The following is a 24,221-nucleotide window of genomic DNA, read 5'->3' as shown; positions in this document are numbered from 1 at the left end:
ATCAAGCTGCTCACTCAAAAAACCTAAATTCATTCACAAAAGGCATCCGTAAGCACTTGGATACATGTAGTGCGGAAACAAGGTAGATAACAAAGTTAGTAGATCTTGGACTTCTTTGCACTTCATTTGCACATTGATATGATTACAGTAGTAACAAAGGGGAGAATATAGATATCAAGTAGATCTTGTTGCAGTTGATAGTACAATACTATTTATTCCCAGCAATTAAATCTCATTGTACATCAATTGCTCACCCATGGTAAAAAGGAAGCATCACTGATTTATGATCACTACAAAGTAGTCTAATTTAATTAGAAACCACATGCATTTAGCCAAAGTATCTCTGGTTAAATATTCAAACAATGAAATAAATCACTTCCAAGAAATAAATATGTGCTCTTAGAGATTCTAGAACTGTGTTCCTGGAGCTCTTTGAGGTAATCATTCTTTTTGTAATCTAAAACATGAACATGTGGATGGTAAAAAAACTTTGCATTAAATATGTGCATGATCATAAATACAAGTGTTTCCGGTTGTAACCTGAAGGCATCCAGCTCAATTGTAAATGTTAATCATGAAACCGAATCTAGTCGTTTGCCCTTGATAACCTGCACATTCTCTTGTTAAGTTGTTAGCACTAAAGATGACATGAACCTGAACATATATGAGCTGCTAAAAGACATATTCACATGGCCATCGACCAACAGTAATGCAGTATACATGGCGCATGTATAGGGTATTACTATCCTTCCTCTACCATGTGGCATCTGCGGACCAGGAGGCGGCTTTGACACCACCAGATGCTCAGCACTGTGATTCGATGGAAGAGTGTCGATTGGATGCCCACCATCCCGTTTCTCGCCATGGTAATGCATGGCCCCAGCCACAACCTCTTCCCCCATGTCCTCGGCCTCTCCATTGCATCATTCCAGCTTTGTCATAGAAACCATCCTCACCCTATATAAGAGACACACCATTAGATAGATACCTGCCGCATCTTCTTCTTCATACTCTTCAAGATCAACTTCATCCGCAACCTCCTCATCTCCACCTTTTCTTCCTTGACCGATCCCATGTTTCTAGTGGCCAGTAACAAATTAAATGTGAAAAAAAGGATCCCCTACAATGAAGCATGCGATATAATGGTGATATTAAAAAAGTCTTGTGGGAACAGTCTGTCCTCTAAATGTAATCTTCACTAAGCACTTAAGCAGGCTTGTACTCGTCAATAAAAAATGACAAATAGATGTAGCCAAAATAGTAAGATGGAGAAGGAATACATAGGACAATTTTGTGTGCATTATGCTCAGAATCAATCTATGATTACTTCAAATTTTGCATAAAACATGGCATGACCAATAAAAAAAGATATTGAATTGGTCAGGATTCATTAAGGTGCCAGGAGCGAACAAACTCTCCATGTCACCGATCACGTGTTGATCGATCCAAAATTTCAGAAAATTCAATACAAGAGGTAATTGAGCATACACAGAAGGTCCATTTACATATTTCATCAAATGGTATGTACGTATATCTTTGCTGATTCGTAATTGAGCATATACAGAGGGTGTTGCCGGCAAGCTCATGTGACCTCGATTTAGATCCTCTACTCAAACATACTGAACAGAGAGGTTAGAAACACAGATTGGGTGCAGAGGGTGCAGTTGGTCCTGCCGCCGCCCACGCCCTTATGCCGGCACCGCCGCAACGCCTTGCTGCAGCTTGAGAGGGACAGGAGAGTAGAGAGGGAAGAAGGAACATAGAGAGTGAGAGGGAGAGAAGTACCCTCGTCTGAAGAGCCTTCTCGTCACTGCGCTCGTCAGCGTCAAACGGCCCCACCCCGTCATCGTTCTTCCACGTCTCCACCGCAGAACCCTTGCGCACGCAGCAACACCGCGTGGGCATCAAGCGTCTGGTGGAGCAAGCGGCGGAGGCTGCGGGGAGGGAGCGCGGCGACCCGTGCAAGATGGAGCGGCTGCGGCGGCGGCATGCGGGAGGCTAGGAGGGCCAACGCGAAGGGCGCCCGTGAGGCTGTCCCGAGGGCAGTTCGGGAGAAGATTGGCTGTTACGTGATTGTAGGGATTTGTTTCCTTTTTTAAAGTTTTGTTTCCTTTCTTTTTGGATTTTTGGAATCGCTAGAGATGGTGGCAGAGTATTCGTCCAATGCCTAAAATTGCTAAACGCACACTCAAGGAGGATAAGTTGTTAATCCTGACGGTTAGATTGATATGAGTGGGCCTGATCTAAGGCTCTAATTGTTTCGGTTTGTTTTGTGCGCATTAGATGGGGTGCACTTAGCGATGAATATGTTTGCTTGTTTAATAGTAGTATAGATTCGACAAAATCGCACGCTTTGCGCATTTAATTTTTGACGAAATATCATTTTGTACTCCTTCCGTTCCTAAATATTTGTCTTTTTATAGGTTTGAATAAGTGACTACATTCGGAGCAAAATGAGTGAATATACATTCTAAAATATGTCTATATACATCCGTATGTAGTAACCATTTAAAATCTCTAGAAAAACAAATATTTAGAAACAGAGAAAGTATATTGTTAGAAAGTTTGTAAGGACTGGAATTTGGGTCTTTTGGTTCAAGGTTTTTTTTTTGCGAAAATGGTTCGAGGGAATTCATGGGCATTTAGAATATTTCTATAGGAGCAACTCCTATTGCTCCCTTATCCCTAAAAAAACTACACTCCACGAACAGTTAAGACAAAAATGGCACTTCCATAGCTTTGTCTCTCCTCCAAGGAAAGACCGCTACAGTTTCTGCCTTTCGTCGGTGGCGTCGCCGATCTGCCACGTCTCCTGTGGTCTTAGGACCATGGGTGCGCGGTACATCCCGGCCTTTGCCCGCGGGAGGGCTCCGTTTTTAGGTATTTCTTCAAGTTGTGTAGGGTTTGTGTCTTGCTCAGGTAGACGAAACGGCGGCGGCTACCTGAAGATGGAACAAGGTTCTCCTCGCCTAGCCTCCGTCCCGTTAGTGCGTCTAGCACCGCCGGAGGGCGCATGGAGGTGTGTCTCCGGCGGATCTCGCGGGTTTCGGTCGGTGAGTGCCTTTGGTGCTTGGATCAGGTCTTTATTTCTCGTTCTTCGCGTGTCTTTAGTTTAGATCTTTTCAATCTACGCTTCTCTTATCTATGGTGGTTACTGTTCTGGTGTGTTGGTTTTATGGGGCCTTAGCATGACAACTTCCTGACTGTCTACTACAACAAGTTGTGCCCGGCTCCGACACGGGAGGGCCGATGACGGTGGCGCACCTTCGACTCGTTTCAACGCTTGTAGTCGTCGCTAGGTGTTCTACGTAGCTGGATGTAATTTTAGTTATTTCTGGTGTTTGTTGTACTTTCATAAGTGAAAAATAAATAGATCGAAAGTTTCTCAAAAGAAAAAGAAACAACACTTCAATAGCTCACGTAAACCCCTTTCAGTATAATTTGGCAGACAGAAAACCGCGTAAAAGTTCATGGGAGTTAGGGATCATTAAGCTCGTAACTCGCTTTTTAATGAATAGTCAATCATTAATTTTACCTTTGTTAAATTTAACGAGTTTAACGAAGAAGCTAAATGGGTTTCACGAGTAGCTCGTTAAGCCCATTAGCACAACACAACACATATTTTTTATGCAACAACATTTTTGTAGTATGCAACCCATCTTTTCAATCTAATCAACTCGATCCAACCTATAAAGGACAAAAACCACACCTCTTCTTATAGTTATAGCCACCATATTTTTTCGTAAGAATTAGACCCACACTCTCATGACATAGACCATAATACATCATAGTTTGTTAACGAAGCCTCGCGAGTGTTCATGGATTTAACGAGTTTTAAAGACGGAGCCAAGCATGATTTTTTGGCTCATTAAGCTTAACGAGCCAGGCAGCTTTTTAATCCATCCCTGCGCTCGAGAAACCCTCGTGCAACCCCCTGCAGGCCCGTGCCACCCTGCTTGACCATGCCGACTCAAACCCGCGTCGCCCTGCCTCCCCCGTGGCCACCCTGCCGCGCCGCACCTTGTCGTCGTTGCACCATCACACATACAAGCCCAATGTCGGTCATGTGACGGACAACATCATCCGTGACATTGATTGTGGGCCCTAGGCTTGTTTAATGGGAAATAAAAATAATACGGAGAAGATGCTTACAGTAACTAAGAAATTACCTGACCAGCCAACTTATCTTAAGTTACATAGACTTCCCATAGAGCCAGTTTTACGGGAAGGTTGTTACAGGAGCTATAAAACTATTTGGTTTGTAAGATTGAAAAATGTACAACTTTTTTCCCATATGGTTGACTGTCCGTGCAACTTCAAAGGAAAAGTTATACAATTTCTTTCCCTTTCGTGTGTAAGTTGCGGCTAGGGCAAATTTTTTCCTTTCGATTCTTCGATGGTCAGCCCGCAGATTCGCGTCCCCTTTGTCTATCACTCCGGCGGTTGGTGGCGAGGAGAGGAAATCCAGTGTCTTGGCTCAGACGGATCGCAATGCTTCTTCTTTAGGTTGATCTTCCGGCCTTTGATCCTCCTTGAGTTCATTCATCTAAACGGAATTGATGGACCTCCGTCCTAGATTTTTGTCATCTCCTTGGGCGACGTGGTTAATTTTTTTGCTAGATTTTTGTCATCTCCTTGGGCGTTGTGGTTAATTTTTCTGCTCGTGGGTGCGATATGGTGAGATCCGGTGTCAGGCACTTTAGATCGATTCAAGAGTCCAACGTTGATGGCGAAGGCTCCTACGAAGACTTTCTGACTATCAATATCATCGATGTGATGAGGTCGGTTTCATTGGGAAGCGGCGACAACGGTTCGTTCTGATAGCGGTAGTGATCGTTTGATGGTCCAAAGAGCTCAATGTAAGTTGTATTTTGTGTGCGGTGCCTTGAACATATGGTAAAATTTTATAATACATTTGGGCCATTTTTGCAATAAGAAAAGATAAATTATTTCACTGCTTTGGGTAATTTGAACAAAATTTTAATAAATTTGGGAGGCCATGGGTGCGCGGTAGATCCCGGCCTTTGCTCGCGGGAGGGCTCCGTTTTTAGGTGTTTCTTCAAGTTTTGTAGGGTTTGTGTCTTGCTCAGGTAGACGAAACGGCGGCGGCTACCTGAAGATGGAACAAGGTTCTCCTCGCCTAGCCTCCGTCCCGTTAGTGCGTCTAGCACCGTCGGAGGGCGCGTGGAGGTGTGTCTCCGGCGGATCTCGCGGGTTTCGATCGGTGAGTGCCTTTGGTGCTTGGATCGGGTCTTTATTTCTCGTTCTTCGCGTGTCTTTAGTTTAGATCCTTTTGATCTACGCTTCTCTTCATCTGTGGTGGTTACTGTTCTGGTGTGTTGGTTCTATGGGGCCTTAGCATGACAACTTCCTGACTGTCTACTACAATAAGTTGTGCCCGACTCCGGCACGGGAGGGGCGATGACGGCGGCGCACCTTCGACTCGTTTCAACGCTTGTAGGCGTCGCTAGGTGTTCTACGTAGCTGGATGTAATTTTAGTTATTTCTGATGTTTGTTGTACTTTCATAAGTGAAAAATAAATAGATCAAAAGTTTCTCAAAAGAAAAAGAAACAACACTTCAATAGCTCACGTAAACCTCTTTTTTCTTAGGATTTCATAAAAACTAGATGATACCCCCGCACGTTGCTGCGGGACTTTGTGGTTTCCATGAACAGATTCAAAGAAAAGCATATATGTACGAATGAATATTAAATACAGCTTGAAATGCTGAACATTACAATTACATTCTAAATATTGGTATTGGAGATCCAATGGAATATTTATATTTACATTTGAAATGTTGAGCAAACATATTTCTGCACAAACATAAAGAGAATTATCAGTAACGTGCATCGATTCCTCTCTCAAGTAACTATGTTGTATTTTAAGAGCATTGAAGTAATTCTAGTACACTTGGTTAGCCTATAGTTGCTCCAGATGAGGCATTTGTTCACCTACAAAGAAGTTCAAATTCGTGTGGCCAAATCTTAACAACTGGAAAAATAAAGTATGGGCATATGATAGTACAGCTAAAGCATATCCAAAGAGGCATCAAGAATAGCATACATCGATATAATTCTTTATTTGCTAAGGAAGCAGTACCGTACAGAAACAAAACTAATTTATTTATTTATACTGGCATGATAACTTTTTTGAAAGGCTTATACCTATAGGTTGTACCTTGTCTAGAAATTCCCTCCTCAGATGATTTTATGTTTTGCATTCGTAACAAAGAAAAAATTCGAAGTTGAGTTGTACTTGCCATTCTTGGTTCTTCAAAAAAACTGAAATTGGAGAATAGACTCTTCATGTTTATCTGGATATTTTGTGTAGCCACTCCATTAAGATCGCCGATGAGCGGAAGCTGCAAGATCTCCTACAAAAGCGAGGCACGACAGTGAGGCAACATGTTCTTCAACAACTGGAAGAAAAGTTTTAAACTTTTAGTGTTTACGACATCCCATAGGGCTAGGGAAACAACCTGCAGTGCTACAATCCGATGATATCTTTTGGTTTTGTTTTGAGCATGCATGACAAAATGAATAGTGAAACTCTGGCCCTCCATCTACCGTAACCATCCATGTTTCATTGTTCTGTTGTAGGAAATTAGATAGCAAAATTTAACAATAATCCATAAGAGGAACCAATAAACGTGTATAGATGGGATGCAAACTAATGCAAGTATTCATTCGTCTGCAAACATAATTGCTGAAGGCATGGGAAAGATAATAATCGTAAAATTATAGAGGATAACCTCACGGTAAGTGGCAAGATAGTGTACCAGCAGGCGGCTGTAACTCCAATTTTCTCCGAGCATTATAACTTGTATTATGAGAGTAACATACATGAAGGGATCAAATAAATAGCATGGTGAGGCTAATTTGAGCGGTATAATCAGGGATTAAGGTAAGATGGTGCAAACTGGTATGTACTCCCATATTCGTGTTTCTATGAAAGTCATGTATCATGGTAACCCTGCAGTATTGCTTAATTTCAAGACATGAAATTATTCTAGAAATTGTTATTTTCCTGAAAACAGTGGACTGAAAATTTATTTAGTCAATAAATAGAACATGAGTTGAGGAGGGACTGTTGGTTATTCATATGGCTGCATGAATATTTCTTTTCTAAGTCTACAACACCGTGCATGAAGGTGAAATTTGGTGATCATCTGCATATTGTGAATGTCCTTGCGGATCTGTTGTTGACTCACATGGGTATGAAGAGAATAGGCCCATGACATTAGTGACAAAGATATCAATGGATATAAGATTTAAATGGGTGCAGTTGCGCATGTACTCAAAAGCAATACAGATGTCTGTTTCAACAGTGAGAGTAATAAGAATATACAACAATTAAGTACTAAGCTGTCATCAGGCCATGACTCATCTTCTTCGTACAAATAATCGTGTTCATTTGTAGTTCTCACCTGAAAACTTTGAGGCAGCTCATAACATAATATGATGCTTTGTTGAAACTCTGACGTGTCGCTGCATGAAATGATAAGAGATTGAGGTTTAGTTAGTAGCATCCCAAAAAAAAGTTAGGAAACAGAATAGCATGCCAGAATTGATTCTTACAATCTGGACTTTCCAATATTCCTAAAAATTTGATCCTTTTTCTTGGCCACCTGAAAATTAGCTCCACCCAAATGGAAGTTTCCAACTTGTATGATACGTGTGAACCCACTGTCATCTGCATTAACAAACTTGCATAAAAAAATCGAGATGTTCCTAATTAATTACATGCCAAAGCATGAAGAAATCAGGCTGCAGAAGTAAATTAGGTAAGTCGTAATCATACCCAAAATGATTCCTTTTCCTAATATCGCATCAAAAAGAAAGAAAGTAAATTAATGCCCTAATCAGATTTTCTAATTCAAAAACAATCCTTTTTTCGGGACTTCTAACCAATCTGGGAGAAAACGTATATACCTCGTTGCTTCCGATTCTTGGATTACTCTATGGTGCAGCCGACGCAACTAACTCTTGGCGAGGCCATCACTGCTGAGAAGAGCACGGCGGGTAGAATCCTCTGGGATTGTGGCTTCATCGAGGATCTGGGATTCAGGGTGGCCGGCGATAGAAAGGCGGCCTAGCCCGCGCTCCTACCATAGAGATGTGGAGGAGAGGCCGAGTGGCGGGACGTGAGAGGAGGTACGGCGCAGACCAAATTCGGCCATGTCTTCCTCCATGATCTGCGTCGGCGGCAAGGGAACCACGAATCACGATTGGCCCGCATCCGAACTCCGAGAGCGAGCGTGGGGGATGGGGGGCATACTGGCGGACGTGCAGGCGGATTGCAGCAGATCGGTGGGGAGGGAGCAAACCTCCAGATTGACAGCGGAGCGAGACTGGTCGATCTTGGATTTGTTAGGCAGACCAAGAAGACAGACCGGAGAGGCACCGGACGGCTTGGGAATTAAAGGTGAAAGTGGAAGTGGAACGGGAAGAGGAAGGGGAGACCTGCGTGGAAGTGGAAGGGAAGACCTGCGAGAGCTGCTGAATCAGGGGAGAGCGAGAGAGGACGCGCGTGAGGTCAGATTGTGGTGGGTCCCTTAGGCCTTAGCACTAACCGAACACCCATGTGACAGGGTTGTTGTACTCGTTGGTCCTATATGTAAGTCACTGATAGGATGCTGATGTGGCAAGTATGTTGAGATGGATAGGTTGCATGTTAAGAGAAATAGGTTAGTGGGGATGAACTATTTAGATATCATATATTTTTTCCAACTCCCCTCATATTTACGGGAGCATACCCCTTTCAGTATAATTTGGCAGACAGAAAACCGCGTAAAAGTTCATGGGAGTTAGGGATCATTAAGCTTGTAACTCGCTTTTTAATGAATAGTCAATTATTAATTTTACCTTTGTTAAATTTAATGAGCTTAACGAAGAAGCTAAATGAATTTCACGAGTAGCTCGTTAAGCCCATTAGCACAACACAACACATATTTTTTGTGCAACAACATTTTTGTAGTATGCAATCCATCTTTTCAATCTAATCAACTCAATCCAACCTATAAAGGACAAAAACCACACCTCTTCTTATAATTATAGCCAACATATTTTTTTCTAAGAATTAGACCCACACTCTCATGACATAGACCATAATACATAATAGTTTGTTAACAAAGCCTCGCGAGTGTTCACGGACTTAACGAGTTTAAAAGACGGCGCCAAGCATGATTTTTTGGCTCATTAAGCTTAACGAGCCAGACAGCTTTTTAATCCACCCCTGCGCCCGAGAAACCCTCGTGCAACCCCTTGCAAGCCCGTGCCGCCCTGCTTGACCATGCCGACTCAAACCCGCGTCGCCCTGCCTCCCTCGTGGCCACCCTGCCGCGCCGCACCTTGTCGTCGTTGCACCATCACACATACAAGCCCAATGTCGGTCATGTGACGGACAATGTCATCCGTGACATTGATTGTGGGCCCTAGGCTTGTTTAATGGGAAATAAAAATAATACAGAGAAGATGCTTACGGGAACTGAGAAATTACCTGACCAGCCAACTTATCCTAAGTTACATAGACTTTCCATAGAGCCAGTTTTACGGGAAGGTTGTTACAGGAGGTATAAAACTATTTGGTTTGTAAGATTGGAAAATGTACAACTTTTTTTCCCATATGGTTGACTGTCCGTGCAACTTCAAAGGAAAAGTTATACAATTTCTTTCCCTTTCCTGTGTAAGTTGCGGCTAGGGCAAATTTTTTCCTTTCGATTCTTCGATGGTCAGCCCGCAGATTCGCGTCCCCTTTGTCTGCCACTCCGGCGGTTGGTGGCGAGGAGAGGAAATCCAGTGTCTTGGCTTAGATGGATCTCAATGGTTCTTCTTTAAGTTGATCTTCCGGCCTTTGATCCTCCTTGAGTTCATTCATCTAAACTGAATTGATGGACCTCCGTCCTAGATTTTTGTCATCTCCTTGGGCGACGTGGTTAAGTTTTCTGCTCCTGGGTGCGATATGGTGAGATCCGGTGTCAGGCACTTTAGATCGATTCAAGAGTTCAACGTTGATGGCGAAGGCTCCTACGAAGACTTTCTGACTATCAGTATCATCGATGTGATGAGGTCGGTTTCATTGGGAAGCGGCGACAACGGTTCGTTCTAATAGCGGTAGTGGTCGTTTGATGGTCCAAAGAGCTCAATGTAAGTTGTATTTTGCGTGTGGTGCCTTGAACATATGGTAAACTTTTATAATACATTTGGGCCATTTTTACAAAAAGAAAAGATAAATTATTTCATTGCTTTGGGTAATTTGAACAAAATTTTAATAAATTTGGTTTATTAAAAAAAGAGAAATAATTTTGTACAAATGTGTTTACCAAGAAAAAATGTTAAAATGTGTTTATTTTATAGATTAGAGATAACTGTTTGGGCTAATCATGAAATAATTTAGTTTAATCCACTTCTCTCTCACACACACAACCATGGATGCCTTTGCTTCCCAAATACGTACGGCACAAGCGTGCACAAACTCGCTCCACGATAAAACCACTATCCCCTTTCCCAAAGAGAAAGAGGCGACCTTGTCTTCCGCCTCGTGTGGACGCTCCTCCGGCGATAGATCCCGACGGGCTCCCCTCCCCTGACGGCCTTTATGGCTGGCGGTGTGGATGGGGCTCGCGTTGCGCATGGATCATATATAGTTGTAGGTAGAGGGCCTAACTTTAATGCTCTTGATGCAACTATATCTCCCACGTGTCGAAGCACGATTTAGAGGCATAACCGCATTGAAAGCAATGTCGCAAGTGAGGTAATCTTCACACAACACATATAATACATAAGGGAAAGAGATACATAATTGGCTTACAATCGCCACTTCACACAATTACATGAATAAAGCATTACATCAACCAGTTACAATCAATGCCCGACTACGGAGCCAAAATAAAAGAAGACTACCCCAAAAGCGACAAGGTCCCCCGATCGACCCCAACTGGGCTCTACTACTGAACAACTAGAACGAAACAACACAAAGGACAAGATCTTCATCGAGCTCCTCCTTGAGCTTGGTTGCGTCATCTGCACGGACTCATCGGCACCTGCAAGCTGGTTTTGGAAGTAATATGTGAGTCACGGGGACTCAGCAATCTCGCACCCTCGCGATCAAGACTATTTAAGCTTATAGGAAGGGTAAAAGGTATGAGGTGGAGTTGGAGCAAGCGACTAGCATATATGGTGGCTAAAACATACGCAAATGAGAGCGAGAAGAGAAGGGAAAACACGATCGTGAAACTATGATCAAGAGGTGATCCAAGAACAACCTACGTCAAGCATAACTCCAACACCGTGTTCACTTCCCGGACTCCGCCGGAAAGAGACCATCACGGTTACACACGCGGTTGATGCATTTTAACTAAGGTCAACTTCAGGTTTTCTACAACCGGACGTTAACAAATTCCCATCTGCCCATAACCGCGGGCACGGCTTCCAAAGTTCAAATCCCTGCAGGGGTGTCCCAACTTAGCCCATGACAAGCTCTCACAGTCAACGAAGGATATTTCTTCTAGCGGGAAGACCTGATCAGACTCGGAATCCCGGTTACAAGACATTTCGACAATGGTAAAACAAGTCCAGCAACACCGCCCGAATGTGCCGACAAATCCCGATAGGAGCTGCACATATCTCGTTCTCAGGGCACACTCAGATGAGACATCCTATGAGTAAAACCAAACCTCAAGTTGCCCCGAGGTGGCCTCGCAGTCTGCTCGATCGGACCAACACTCAGAGGAGCACTGGCCCGGGGGGTTAAAATAATGATGACCCTTGAGTCTGCAGAACCCAAGGGAAAAAGAGGCTAGGTGGCGAATGGTAAAACCAATGTTGGGCATTGCTGGAAGAGTTTTATTCAAAGTGAACTGTCAAGGGGTTCTCATAATAGCCCAACCGCGTAAGGAACGCAAAATCCGGGAACATAACACCGATATGACGGAAACTAGGACGGCAAGAGTGGACCAAAACACCAGGCATAAGGCCGAGCCTTCCACCCTTTAACAAGTATATAGATGCATTAAGTAAATAAGATATATTGTGATATCCCAACAATGATCATGTTCCAACAAGGAACAACATCTCCATGTTCCAACAAGGAACATCTTCAATCTTCACCTGCAACTAACAACGCTATAAGAGGGACTGAGCAAAGCGGTAACATAGTCAAACAACGGTTTGCTAGGACAAGGTGGGTTAGAGGCTTGGTTCAACAATATAGGAGGCATGATAAGCAAGTGGTAGGTATCGCAGCATAGGCATAGCAAAAGAGCGAGCATCTAGCGAGTAAAGATAGAAGTGATTTCGAGGGTATGGTCATCTTGCCTGAAATCCCGCAAGGAAGAAGAACGAGTCCATGAAGAAGACAAATGGACGTAGTCGAACGGTTCCTCACAAACGCGACGTTATCGGAACCAACCCGAAGAAGCAACACCGGAAAGAAGCAAAAAACATAGTAAACAACCACGACATGAACATGGCAGGATGCACAATCAAGTATGATGCATGTCCGGTTTAATGATACATGGCATGGCATGGCAAAGAGCAACAAACCACACTACAAATTAAGTGGAGCTCAATATGCAACGGAGTTGCATATTGAAGAAAACACCACATGACTTATTTAGTTGCACAGTGACGACTGTCCGGGTCGGGTCCGGGACAACTTTTCGGACGCGCGCCCGATGGGGTTTGATGCACTGAGCAGAGAGGGTTTCAGACCATGCGATCGCATCGGACAACTCCGGAAGCGAAGAGGGGAAAGAGGATGGACTAGGTGGGCTGTGTAGAAGGTCTCGAGCTGAGATAAGGGAAGAGAGGGAGACCCGGCGACTGTTTCCGGAGACCGAAAACGTCCGACGTTAGACCGGCTACTATTGCCGCTATATTTATCTGTTGGGGCGTCAAACGGACTCCGAATGCGATGAAACTTGGCAGGTGGTCTACTGACAGCAAAAAGACACTGCATGCCAACTTTCAAACCATTCCGAGAACATTTTCCGGCCACTTATAAAATACTATTTCAGACATGCCGCAGGCGCGTGCAAGTGTGGTTGGGCTCAAAATGGACAACGGAGAGAACTCAGAGAACCCGGACGAATGCAAGTTTTGAAAAACATGATGATGCTATGCACATGATGACATGATGAAATGCAACACACAAGCAAATGACATGGCAACGCCGGCGAATAACTAGAAGACACCCGGCGCAACGGTCTCGGGGCGTTACAACACTCCATCACTACGAGAGGATCTCGTCCCGAGATCTAGAATGGCACCGGAGGGAAAAACGGAAGAGAAAGAGAAGAGGTAAAACTAAGTTGCTTCTTTGACAAACGAGTGAAACCAAAGAACCTTAAAAAGTTGAACAACTTGGAAGGAATAATACCACGGAGGTGATGGAAGTTGGAAAACACTCTGTTAGGAACGAGGAACAAGGAAGAACCAATTCGGACAGCACTCCGTTTGAAAAGTGATACAAGACTTGATAAGATGAAAAGAACATGAGCAGCGGGCACACACTCCGGTTAAAAGGATAAGCAAGAAAAGATCATGATCTTCACAATTCGAGATGATGATTGAAAAGAGCAACATCACAAGGCCTCCGGGAGAAAGAAATAGAAGATAGATAATTGAAAGAAAAGAATGGAGAAGAAAATGCCAACTTCTGCCACAAAAGAGCTTGAGAAGGCATCCTTAGGAGAAGGGTCGAACGGAGTTGTTGGAAAACCAACAACAAAACGAATAAGCTTGTAGTGGGCTTATGGAAAACATCCCAAAATTATGAGGTGAAATTCTGCCACTAACTGAAACAATAGATTGGATAGATATGAACAAGGAGACGAGAAACTAATTTATCTGGGAGGATAAATGAAGACTAGGGTCGTTTATCAGCACCATAATTATCAAAATCCTTAGGGAAAGCTTTAGGTGAAATATAACCCAAGATAAATCCAATGAAGAGGTTAATTGGTTGAAAAGATGTCTTGAGCGAAGAGAAAATGATGGATTTAGATATGTCACTCTTGAAAACCTGTGAATCATGAAACACGAAGGGAAATTATCAACAATGACATAACACCACCTCAAAAGATAAGGTAAAAAGAATTGCACTCCGGATTGCAAGATGAAGAATACATGAGCTCCTCTGAAAAGAATCTCGATGAATGCTTCGAGAAGGAATTTAATCCTTGATGAACCAATCATGTAGAACCTCCATGAAGAACTCGGGTAACAAAAGGATAACGAAAAGAAAGAGAAGTTGAAAACCTAAGGTGAAAACTTGTAATGATTTAGATGGATCTTCGTGATAAAATAATTGAAAAAGGTTGGAACTCCGGGAAGAAGAGAAGATGAACAATGGAAATCAAGAATTTGATGAGCCTCTGGAATAAAGAATTAAACGCTTGGATGAAACAAGAATAAGAATTACATTATGCTTATCCTTCACCAATTTAGATTGATGAGAAGCAATGGATTTGACATACTACTTATTCTCGTAGAAAGGATTAAGATAGATAATGCGCAAACTTGAAGAGGCCTTCAATGATCCACCGGTAGGATTTGAAAGAACGGAAGTATGATAACGTAAGAAGAGGAATCTTGAACAAACCACCGTAAGAATTTAAAATGAACGAAGAAAATATAAAGAAACACCGGAAAGAATTAGGAAATGAACGAAGAAGCTTAAGGGGATTTAGATACATCAGAACGAAGAGATCAAGAACTGATTTGAGGATATTTGATTGATGCACCGGTAAGATTGGAGAATGAGAGCTGCCAGCTGAAATGAATAATATTTGAAAAGATGGCCTTCGGAGGAAAGAAATGGAAAACAACTCAAGAAATGCTTCTGATGGGTGAAAAGAATTCTCACGATCAAAACAATTATGAGAGGATGGTCTCGAATTAGAACCACGAATCTCTGAGAGAACAGATAAGATATAGAGGTAAAACTCTTCTTCGGTCTTCAAATGTTGAGAATGACGATGAGAAACACCACCATGAATTGTTGAGGCACTCCGGAATAAAGAAGAATATAAAAGTTGAACCAATGATGAAAAGAATTTGGAAGATCTTGGAGAAAGACATTTGACTGATGATAAATCATTCTTACGTCAAACTTCAAAAAGAAATTTGAGGATAGCTCCGGAAAAAATAAGAAGAGCCAGGTAAGATCCTGGAAAAAGACCTGTGGGTTAGGGCCCACTCAAAAGATACACCGTTGAAATGATTACTTGAAAAAGGAGAATGCACTAGTTGAATTAAATGGTTTGAATGAGATAACATCCTCGAGATATCTTGAACGGATTGAGAATGGAAATGAATCATCCGAGATATTTTTAGCACTCCGGAGCAACAGAATAGCGAGAAGTGAATTATTATGAGGTGCACCAGTATTAGAAGGCATTTGAAATGAGGAAAGAATACGATCAACACCAAAAGCTTGAATTGAATCTACCGGAGACGAAAAGAATGGAGAATATTGAACTTGAAGCTTCGATACAATCTTCCTGAGAATCACCGGGTAAAAACATGAAGGAAAAAGAATGGAGAGACTTCACATCAATAAAATGATACTTGATTGAGATATATGAGTCCTCGGAGAAAAGAAAGGGAGGGAGGGCGGGAAAACAAAGACAACTTGGAGATGGATGAAACAAACACCGTTCAGAAGAAAACTGATACTTGATCTTACGAAAATTGGCAAGATTTGACCCACTTGAAGAGAAGCACACCGGTTGAAAAGGATTTACATGACAATCTCGATGCTCATGAAGGATTAGTATCCGCATAGGAGTATGAGAACACCGTTTAGGAAAGGTAAGGAATCAACACTTGACATTGAAGCAACTCGAATACCACAACTCCAAACAAAAACAAAGGATTGGCTTGCAGAATAAGCCGAAACAAACATATGATAGAGATTTCGTGCGAACTTTTCGTGGTGGGGCCTACACGGGCTCGATCGTACATCACCATCATGTACAAGGCAGTGCACATGACATACGAAGCGTCCCCGAGTTGGCATAGCCAAGGACTCTTTAAGACACAACGAGACCACTGTAAAACCGACCGTGAATAGGCGGACCACTAGACGTCGAATCCCAATTTCATATCATACATCTGTCGGAAAGATATACTAAGAGCTACTTGATTTCCCACTTATAAACTCCCGAAATTTTCCGGTTATGCAATCAGGTGTTGGGGATACAGGGGAAGCATAATATCTCACCCAAATCGAGCAAATCCTACATCCAGCTGTATCCATCCTTCAACACATAACCAAGAAACCTTCGGAAATCGTCTACCTCAACCTTCGAAAAGCATCCGTTATACGAGTTATGGCAATACTCCCGAACTCCCGCCCCAGTACTGGGTGGCGTCGAGGTTATCTCACCAACAACTGCATAAAAGAGATTTTCAATGTCGGCGAACTAAACTCAGGTATTCCAGAACCGCAATGATAAAATTGTGACGACAACACCTCGGAGCTCAACTCCCCGGGACACTGCCACAACCCCTAAATGACAGGAGGCACCAAGAACAATGTTCTCGTCACAAATCGATCGGAACAATTCCAAGATACCCGCGTGATCCTAAATTTTTTTAGTGAAATTTGAGAAGAGAAGAGTCAAAACTCTACGTCAGGATACCTCACCAGAGCGATGAAGGGACTGGGGAGTAAAAAGAATTCCTAAACTCTCCGATATATAATTCCTAAATGACTCAAAACATTTTTCTAGACTCAACTCGTCCGCTAATTCGATCAAGCAATGGGGCTCCTAAGGTCGGGGAAGGCTCCGATACCAACTTTTAACGCCCTCGATGCGGCTATATCTCCCACGTGTCGAAGCACGACTTAGAGGCATAACCGCATTGAAATCAATGTCGCAAGTGAGGTAATCTTCACACAACCCATGTAATACATAAGGGAAAGAGATACATAGTTGTCTTACAATCGCCACTTCACACAATTACATGAATAAATCATTACATCAACCAGTTACAATCAAGGCCCGACTACGGAGCCAAAATAAAAGAAGACTACCCCAAAAGCGACAAGGTCCTCCGATCGACCCCAACTGGGCTCCACTACTGAACAACTAGAACGAAACAACACAAAGGACAAGATCTTCATCGAGCTCCTCCTTGATCTTGGTTGCGTCATCTGCACGGACTCATCGGCACCTGCAAGCTAGTTTTGGAAGTAATCTGTGAGTCACGGGGACTCAGCAATCTCGCACCCTCGCGATCAAGACTATTTAAGCTTATAGGAAGGGTAAAAGGTATGAGGTGGAGTTGGAGCAAGCGACTAGCATATATGGTGGCTAAAACATACGCAAATGAGAGCGAGAAGAGAAGGCAAAGCACGATCGTGAAACTATGATCAGGAGGTGATCCAAGAACAACCTACGTCAAGCATAACTCCAACATCGTGTTCACTTCCCGGACTCCGTCGGAAAGAGACCATCACGGTTACACACGCGGTTGATGCATTTTAATTAAGGTCAACTTCAGGTTTTCTACAATCGGACATTAACAAATTCCCATCTGCCCATAACCGCGGGCACGGCTTTCAAAAGTTCAAATCCCTGCAAGGGTGTCCCAACTTAGCCCATGACAAGCTCTCACAGTCAACGAAGGATATTCCTTCTAGCGGGAAGACCCGATCAGACTCGGAATCCCGGTTACAAGACATTTCGACAATGGTAAAACAAGTCCAGCAACACCGCCCGAATGTGCCGACAAATCCCGATAGGAGCTGCACATATCTCGTTCTCAGGGCACACTCAGATGAGACATCCTACGAGTAAAACCAAACCTCAAGTTGCCCCGAGGTGGCCCTGCAGTCTGCTCGGTCGGACCAACACTCAGAGGAGCACTGGCCCGGGGGGTTAAAATAATGATGACCCTTGAGTCTGCAGAACCCAAGGGAAAAAGAGGCTAGGTGGCGAATGGTAAAACCAATGTTGGGCATTGCTGGAAGAGTTTTATTCAAAGCGAACTGTCAAGGGGTTCCCATAATAGCCCAACCGCGTAAGGAACGCAAAATCCGGGAACATAATACCGATATGACGGAAACTAGGGCGGCAAGAGTGGACCAAAACACCAGGCATAAGGCCGAGCCTTCCACCCTTTACCAAGTATATAGATGCATTAAGTAAATAAGATATATTGTGATATCCCAACAATGATCATGTTCCAACAAGGAACAACATCTCCATGTTCCAACAAGGAACAACTTCAATCTTCACCTGCAACTAACAATGCTATAAGAGGGACTGAGCAAAGCGAGAACATAGCCAAACAACGGTTTGCTAGGACAAGGTGAGTTAGAGGCTTGGTTCAACAATATAGGAGGCATGATAAGCAAGTGGTAGGTATCGCAGCATAGGCATAGCAAAAGAGCGAGCATCTAGCGAGTAAAGATAGAAGTGATTTCGAGGGTATGGTCATCTTGCCTGAAATCCCGCAAGGAAGAAGAACGAGTCCATGAAGAAGACAAATGGACGTAGTCGAACGGTTCCTCACAAATGCGACGTTATCGGAACCAACCCGAAGAAGCAACACCGGAAAGAAGCAAAAAACATAGTAAACAACCACGACATGAACATGGCAGGATGCACAATCAAGTATGATGCATGTCCGGTTTAATGATACATGGCATGGCATGGCAAAGAGCAACAAACCACACTACAAATTAAGTGGAGCTCAATATGCAACGGAGTTGCATATTGAAGAAAACACCACATGACTTATTTAGTTCTGTCTCGTTTATGTACCCAACAAGATTAAATGTTGATTAACATGGCAAGAGGGTGAAGCATAATAAAACTACCTATCTAGTCAAGTTTAAATGAGGCCGGAAGCAACGAACAACAATTCCGGTAAATCCCCATATGCATATATTAGGTTTGGTACTGTTCTGCCCTAAACCATATTTTAGAGTTATTAAACATGAAAAGTGAGTACAACATGTTAAACTAGGCATTTTTCTACCCCATTTACATCTAAAGTTTGTTTAAAACCGAGCTACGGTTAATTAGTTATGAAATAAAGCAGTTTAGCATGGCATTTGAGCAAATTTAATCAAACAACATTTTAAACATTTCAAACATAGATGAAAGTTAGATATTATGAATCTAGACAAAATTCTAAGCAAGTTTCATATATAAAACATTTTAATCCGATGCACAGTTGTGAAGTTATTAAATGCATGAAGCATGAGGGTTGTTCTGTAAAACTATAAACCTCTGGATAAATAGATAAATCACTCCTCAGGGAAAAACAGGAGTCGGGCCAAAAATGCAGACTGGCCCAACAAGAGAAATAAAACAAAAGAGGGGCGTTGTGGGTGGCTTCACCCGTGGGCTTCGGCCCGGTCAGTGGAACAAAGGCAGGCCGGGCGGTTGCATCGAAGGAGCGGAGAAAATGGGCCGGTTCAGTGGGGAGGAGTGCTAACCACGTAGTCCAGGTGACAGCGGTGTCAACGCACGGCGACTTGCTGACGTGGATCGAGGCAGCGGCATCTTTCTCCTCGAAGCAGAGTAGGGGAAGGAGAGGAGGCGGCCGGGAACGGGTCCAGGCGGCGGAGGTGATCCCCTGTGGGGCGGCGCGGCGCGGCTTGAACTCCGGCAAGACGGAGGTTCGGCGGAGAGCAGAGGAAGGAGCTCCGCTTGGGCCAGAGGAAAGGGATGGCACGATGACTCTCTCCGGCGAGACAGGGACTTGGCGCGGGCTCATCGGGGTCCTACTGGTGGCTCTCTTCTCCAGCGAACTTGGACGCAGCGACGTCGAGGTCCTGGAGCAAAGTGAGGAGGCAAGGGACGTCCAGCTCCGAGGCGGACGGGCGCGGTTCAACGGGGACGAGGCGCAGGAGAGCAGAGGGCCTGCGAGGCGGCGCAGCGAAGTAGACCCCAGCACGGGTCTTCAGCGGCAGAAGGCGAGGCCGGAGGGCGGATCCGTCCAGGAACAGGGCGGATGCGAGCTGGGCGTCGAGGCGATGAAGGCCATGGCGACAGCGTGGTCAACAGGAGCGGGACGAGGCGGAACGACGGCGGCGACGTCGTGGAGTTTGAGCGAGCTTCTGCTCGTTCCTGGGAAGGAGAGAGAGAGGGCCACCGTGAGAGAGAGACGGAAAAAATTAGGAGGAGGAGAGAAACGGGACGAGGCCGGTCCTGGTCATGGCCGCCGGCGGCGGGGTTGTCGGAGGGCGCGGGCTGCAGGGTCGGTGAGGCTCGGGCGCGAGGGCTCCTGATCCGCTGCTGCTACGGGTTCGAGGAGAAAACAGAGGAGGAGCTTTGGGGAAGGAGGAGGCTGCGGCCGGAGCGATGTATGGATGGATCGAAGGGACTGGGTTGGCTCGGCGCTGAAAATCAGGAAGGTGGTCGGCTGCGGGTCTGGATCTGGGAGGATCCCGAGGTAGGAGGCGAGTGAGTGGTTGGCTTGCGGCGGCGTGGTGGGAAAGGGTGGATTGGTTAGGGTAGGCTAGGGTTAGACTGTTATATATATATAGCAGATGAAATCAGTATAGGGTGGTTAGGTCCCTCCGATCGTAATTGGACGGATGGAAAAAATAGGTTAGGTAGCCCAAAAAGAAAAACAGAGACGTTTTGTAGATGTTTGGGGATGATCCAGACACAACGGTGACGACTGTCCGGGTCGGGTCCGGGACAAATTTTCGGACGCGCGCGCGAGGGGGTTTGGTGCACTGAGCAGAGAGGGTTTCGGACCGTGCGATCGCATCGGACAACTCCGGAAGCGAAGAGGGGAAAGATGATGGACTAGGTGGGCTGTGTAGAAGGTCTCGAGCTGAGATAAGGGAAGAGACGACTATTTCCGGAGACCGAAAACGTCCGACGTTAGACCGGCTACTATTGCCGCTATATTTATCCGTTGGGGCGTCAAACGGACTCCGAATGCGATGAAACTTGGCAGGCGGTCTACTGACAGCAAAACAACACTACATGCCAACTTTCAACCCATTCCGAGAACATTTTTCGGCCACTTATAAAATATTATTTCGGACATGCCGCGGGTGCGTGCAAGTGTGGTTGGGCTCAGAACGGACAACGGAGAGAACTCGGAGAACCCGGACGAATGCAAGTTTTGAAAAACATGATGGTGCTATGCACATGATGACATGATGAAATGCAACACGCAAGCAAATGACATGGCAACGCCGGCGAATAACTGGAAGACACCTGGCGCAACGGTCTCGGGGCGTTACACTAACAATCTAGCTTTTGTGCCGTCGACGGTTATAGCGTCGTCGTCGAATAAGGCTCCAGATCTTTCCTTGACGAGGCAGTTTGCGTGGTCAATGGGCGGATCTGGGTGTCACTATTTTGCTGCTTGGTTGGCATGGTGGCGACAGTGACCAAGTGTTAGAGCTCCTTTGATTCAAAGGAATTCTATAGGAATTCCGAAGGATTGAAATCCTTTGGAATTTTTCCTAAATTTGTCCTTTGATTCATAGGATTAAATCCCATAGGAATTTTTTCTATGGAATCTTTTATACTATATTTCATTGGAAATCTAACATTCACTCCAATCTTTTTTTACAATTCCTTTGTTTTTTCCGTGAAATCAAACACTCCTTGATAATCCTATAGGATTCAAGTGGGCATGACACTTCAATCCTATATTTTTTCTATTCCCACGTTTTTAAAACCCTGTGAATCAAAGAGGCCCTTAGTAGTTGTGTGCCCCAGACATGCCTCTTCCTGAGTGGTGCTGCCTCTGGCATCATCATTTGGTACGGGCACTTGTATCGAAGATGTGTGTCCGTCGTTCTTCGCCATGATGGCTGACACGACGGTGTGCGCGAGAAGATGTGATCCCGTGTAGGGTTTGTGGCTTGTGGCGACGAATCCGATGACTCTCCTTCGACTCCATCGGACAGAGGAACTGTTTCTGGGCTGATGTGCATGGAGATAGGCCCTGGTCGATGCTTCACAACGACAATGATCTGACATGTTATGACTGGTTTCTTCTTTGACTCGGAAAGCCAATTCGGTGATGGTGCGACCTCAGCTCATGTGATGGTGGCTTCCTGCATCTCTCTTCGACGGTAGCCCATCGGCAAATTTAGGTGTTTGGCTTTGTATGCCCAGGGACTTAGGGATCTGATTATATTCTTGTTTCTTCTGTGGGAGTCTTCTTTGCACTTAGGTTGAGACTTCTGTCCTCTCTCGTGTTATGTGTATGTTTAAAAAATGTGTATGTTTATGCTTGTGTGTCTTGTACTCCTGGAATGTTGCTAACGAAGCACGTACAGTAGTACTCCCTCCGTCCCATAATGCAAGATGTTTTTTTTGACACTAGTAGTTTCTTGAAAGAAAAAAAGTCACTCAACCTGCGTAAAATGACCAACTTCGCTCCCCTCGTCGAGACCCTCGTCCAAACCCTCGTTCCGCAATTTGGCCGCTGCCGCGCCTGTCGGCCCGCCACTGCTCCCCACCTCACCCTCAGAGCCGGAGGCGAAACCACCTCTCGCATCACCGCCAGCCTTGATCGAGAGTTCCAACCCACGCCGACCCCCGTCCTCCTCCCAACTCCCACAATGGCAGCATCGCCGAGTTCATAGCGATGGTGCCGTCGAGGTGCACAGCAGAGACGCACATGGCGCGGGCAAAGGTTGCGTTCGAGATCGCTAGCTACAGCCGTCTCAAGGGCCTAGGTAGAGGCGAATGTCTCCGTTCTCCCGTATTCTCCAATCTCCATCGGCGGCTACGAATGGTGCATCTGCTACTACCCCGACGGCCAAGGCGAGGCGAGTGAAGGTTACGTATCTGTCTTCCTCAAGCTGTTGACCAAGAACGCCGAGGTGAGGGCGATCTACAATTTGATGCTTGTGGATCCGGTTAGGGGCCGGTCACCTGTGGTGCTCTCCGGGAAACCGCCACGAGTGTCCGTCCCTAAAATGCCATCATGGGGCGTAGGAAAGTTCATGAAGACGACCGTTGAAGTAGAGTCGATGTTCGTGCGGAACAGTTGTCTCTTGATCGAGTGCGAAGTCAGCGTTATCAAGGAAACACTCGATATCCATGTGCCGCCCTCTGACCTTTCGAATAATCTTGCAACCTTGCTAGAGGGGAAGATAGGAGCAGACGTGACTTTCAAGGTTCAAGGGGAGGTCTTTTCCGCTCATAAAAATTTGCTTGCTATGCGATCGGTGGTCTTCAACGCGGAGTTCTATGGTCCGATGGGGGACAAATGTGTACAGGACATAGTTATTAATGACATGCAGCCTGCTGTTTTCAAGGCATTTCTTCACTTCATCTACACGGATTCGATGGCTTCCATGGACGATCTTGATGATGATGACAAAAGAGAAATGGTCAAGCACTTACTCGTGGCTGCAGATAAGTATGCGATGGAAAGGATGAAGAGGATATGTGAAGGGATGCTATGCCCTTGATGTTGAGACTGTGGCGACCATATTAGCTCTAGCTGACCAGCACAATTGCAGCAACCTCAAAGATGCTTGCATTGAATTTATGCTCTCATCGAATAGAATGGATGATGTGATCGCAAGCCAAGGGTATGCACACCTCAAAAGATCTTGTCCTGTTCTCATCGTAGATGTGTTTGAGAGAACAGTTAAATCCCGCAAAATTTAGTATGCCAACTTGGTGTGAGCTACTGGTTATCCTTCAGTTCTGAAAGATCGTTGGAGGCGAATGCCTTATGTTTGGTCGGAGAAGGCATTCAGTCTTGCTAAATTTAGCTTCTATCTAGTTACTTTTGATACATAGTGACCTGAGCTGAGGTTGCTATATCTTTCAGTTTTTAGAGATCGTTCTTTCATTTCTGGGTTATGTGAAGAATGATAAAACTTTGAGTTCTTGGTTATCACTTTTGAGACAATCTATTTTACCTGTATGAAAAACTTACATTATGACTGCCAACTGTTAGATTCTAATTAGAGACATTTACAAATGGTTTTTTGACATGAACCTTGGTAGTACAGCAGTTTGTCTTTGATTCAGAAAATTTCAGTTAGAAAATGAACTTGAAATCTTGAACCAAACTACTTTGAGATCAGAACCAGGCAATTATAGATTTAATTTTCAGTTAGCAGTACTTCTATTGTACTAGCATATGTTCAGTGAAGCCTCTTTGTGTGTTAGCTACACAAGCACAATTCTGTAAGAAATAGGCAACTACTTAAGCTTCTGTACTTGTATTTTTGTACTATATAATTGATGGAGGTGTTAAC

At 44.5% G+C, this 24,221-nt stretch overlaps 1 long non-coding RNA gene and 1 pseudogene across 4 annotated transcripts; one reads left to right on the top strand and one right to left on the bottom strand.

Annotated features, from left to right (window-relative positions):
• Positions 1 to 5,709: 5,709 nt before the first annotated feature.
• Positions 5,710 to 8,524, bottom strand: LOC123102174 (uncharacterized). Of its 4 annotated transcripts, none has more exons than XR_006448800.1 (5): positions 7,806 to 8,522; positions 7,583 to 7,710; positions 7,432 to 7,492; positions 6,484 to 6,595; positions 5,710 to 6,378 (listed from the first exon to the last, which is right to left on the bottom strand). It is a non-coding gene; the product is annotated as an uncharacterized lncRNA (long non-coding RNA). The 4 variants fall into 4 exon arrangements; XR_006448798.1 differs by having other exon boundaries at positions 7,583 to 8,199; positions 8,283 to 8,519; XR_006448799.1 differs by having other exon boundaries at positions 6,757 to 7,492; positions 7,583 to 8,524.
• Positions 8,525 to 20,336: 11,812 nt separating this feature from the next.
• LOC123101185 (BTB/POZ and MATH domain-containing protein 2-like) lies at positions 20,337 to 23,622 on the top strand (annotated as a pseudogene).
• Positions 23,623 to 24,221: the final 599 nt, after the last annotated feature.

The sequence above is a fragment of the Triticum aestivum genome, chromosome 5A (assembly GCF_018294505.1).
Source record: "Triticum aestivum cultivar Chinese Spring chromosome 5A, IWGSC CS RefSeq v2.1, whole genome shotgun sequence".
Lineage (NCBI taxonomy): Eukaryota > Viridiplantae > Streptophyta > Magnoliopsida > Poales > Poaceae > Triticum > Triticum aestivum.
This window is presented reverse-complemented; position numbering and strand designations above follow the sequence as displayed.